Consider the following 2,839-nt stretch of genomic DNA (forward strand, 5'->3'; position numbering starts at 1 on the left):
ACAGACCTCCATTCTTCCACACAGACCAGCTTCCCCTTTTCAGTACAGAGACTTATTTCACAAAAGACTGATGGACAAAAAGCATATGAGACGACAACTGGACTCTATCCCTTATTTATTAGATGTATATATATATTTTCTATAAAAACTACTATGTTGTTGATGAATGTTCTGTGTGTTTGTTGCTAGAGTGGAACAAGAAATCCTCTCTTGCAGGTCCCTAGACCACATGTTACCCACGAGGCCCGTAGGGGATAAGCATGGAGGTTAGTCAGATCCCTTCCTCACCGCTAACATTGGAGTCCCTGTCCTTGTTTTTCTACTGAACCAAAGAACCATTACATTACGTTTTCTTTCCCCTGGTGTGGTACGGCTCACAATATACTACGGCCTACTGAAGTACTATATGATGAGTACCTGCATGACGGTTTTGTTTGCATGTGTTGCACCTTCTTTGATTTAGGTCGGCTTTTTCAGAGTTAGTCGAACTGCTGCACAAAAGAGCCAGTGTTTGGAGCCAGTAGAAGACGGTGGTACACACAGGTACACACAGGTCTCTTGGTACACATGTAGGTCTCTTGGTACACATAGGTACACATAGGTACACACAGGTCTCTTGGTACACATGTAGGTCTCTTGGTACACATAGGTACACATAGGTACACACAGGTCTCTTGGTACACATGTAGGTCTCTTGGTACACATGTAGGTCTCTTGGTACACATAGGTACACATAGGTACATGTAGGTCTCTTGGTACACACAGGTACACACAGGTACACATAGGTACACACAGGTACACATGTAGGTCTCTTGGTACACATAGGTACACATAGGTACACATAGGTACACATGTAGGTCTCTTGGTATACATGTAGGTCTCTTGGTATACATGTAGGTCTCTTGGTACACACAGGTACACATGTAGGTCTCTTGGTACACATGTAGGTCTCTTGGTGCACATGTAGGTCTCTTGGTACACACAGGTACACACAGGTACACATAGGTACACACAGGTACACATGTAGGTCTCTTGGTACACATGTAGGTCTCTTGGTACACATGTAAATGTAAATGTAAATGTAGGTCTCTTGGTACACACATAGGTACACACAGGTCTCTTGGTACACATGTAGGTCTCTTGGTACACATGTAGGTCTCTTGGTACACACATAAGTACACACAGGTCTCTTGGTACACATGTAGGTCTCTTGGTACACATGTAGGTCTCTTGGTACACATGTAGGTCTCTTGGTACACACAGGTACACATGTAGGTCTCTTGGTACATATGTAGGTCTCTTGGTACACACACAGGTACACACAGGTCTCTTGGTACACATGTAGGTCTCTTGGTACATATGTAGGTCTCTTGGTACACACACAGGTACACACAGGTCTCTTGGTACGTTCGCTACTGTGATAGTTTGCTTACTCTAAGTGAGCTACTGTGCTAGCTACAAAGGGTGGCTTCCATTTGTACTCAGAAGTCGTAATTTCCGAGTTCTAAGTCGGATCTATGTATGTTGAGTACTAGCTTGTCCCAGACATATGTAATGAACTGTGGATGTACATTACCGTACCACTTTATTAGAGCGGGATACCACGCTCCGAGATTAGGCCCCATTCATTCCAGAAGGTTCAAAAATGTTTAACGCACATTAGAGTCTTTCTTAGAGTCGATTGACTTCCTCCTGACTCCCAGTACTCATGGACAGCACAAAAAGAATCCACTACAACACCGCTCGGCCTGTGTTTGTAGTAGTTATGGGACCCAAAGGCTGAAGTTGGGATAAAACACAGAGTAGTTTCAGCATTCATTGTTTTAAAGACGTTTCTTTTGTGGATGGGAAATAGGATTTCTGGTTCAGTGTGTCACATGTGGGCCCCTAGGCCAGCCCCCATGAGGCTGGACCCAGGGTTCGGTTAAATCACGAGTCCGTTTAGGGAAACCGTGGTTTGAAAGTGGTCATGTGTAGAATCCTTTCTCTGATAGTTTGGCTAAAAAACGTGTGACAAGTGCTGGAAAGTTTTGTAGACAAAATAAATATGTATGAAGCTGACTTTCAACATCCCAAATGCTGTGAACGTTTTGGTATTTTGACTCGTACTTTGAGGTGCTCCTTGGCCATTCCTACCCTACACTGTCTCTGTTGGCCCCCCCACTGACATTTACCCCCAACCAATCAGATTATTGTGGTTTCAGCCTTTGAGATATGATTATAAGACTATACCTCTAATCTGTGACTATACTGCAAGGCATGGCAGGCTGGACAGGGAAAAGTAACGGACTGAATGATGACAGAGGGCGGGATTTAGTGGAAGGTAACGGATTCCTCTGTTGTTTTTTTCATGATGTCGTGCTCTCATTTAGTCCTGAAACTTGATATTTCACCATGGCTCATGTTGTTTCCTGTTTTCTAGAAGTGTTTCCCATTGCTTTCCCCACTTGTTGTCCTCCTCCTCCTCCACCCAGGGTGAAAGCTGCTCCCTTTATCCAACGTGACCGGTGTGATGCTTCCTGTTGCCATCAATGCTCACACAGTTCTAGCTGTGCCCTTTTAGCCACTGTCCAATTTCTTGTTTCAATGTGAGATCTATTTTCATACCTCGAACAGATACATTCCATTAAAAAGAAAAACCAGCCGGGTCTCTTGTGTGGTTTCTTCCCTTGAGTGTCGGAGCCCCGGGGGGCCAGGGGGGCCATCTACCTGACCTGTTTAACTAGCTGCTGCTCCGGCGCTCTTCATGCCTAACCCCCCCCCTGAACCTTTCTCCCCTTGTTTCCTGTTCTAAAAGTAGACGGCGTGTGGAGATTTGGGTTTCACCGCCGCTCAGATA

The 2,839-nt window shown here is 44.9% G+C and overlaps 1 protein-coding gene across 1 annotated transcript in view; it reads left to right on the forward strand.

Annotated features, from left to right (window-relative positions):
* Positions 1 to 2,633, forward strand: part of phlda1 (pleckstrin homology-like domain, family A, member 1) — a 4,622-nt gene extending 1,989 nt beyond the window's left edge. The window contains exon 2 of the mRNA XM_032511124.1: positions 1 to 2,633. This exon is cut by the window's left edge and continues 1,262 nt beyond it. The gene's annotated coding sequence lies outside the window, so the exon portion shown is untranslated.
* The last annotated feature ends 206 nt before the right edge of the window (positions 2,634 to 2,839 follow it).

This window comes from Etheostoma spectabile, unplaced genomic scaffold, assembly GCF_008692095.1.
Source record: "Etheostoma spectabile isolate EspeVRDwgs_2016 unplaced genomic scaffold, UIUC_Espe_1.0 scaffold317, whole genome shotgun sequence".
In the NCBI taxonomy this organism is placed as follows: Eukaryota; Metazoa; Chordata; class Actinopteri; order Perciformes; family Percidae; genus Etheostoma; species Etheostoma spectabile.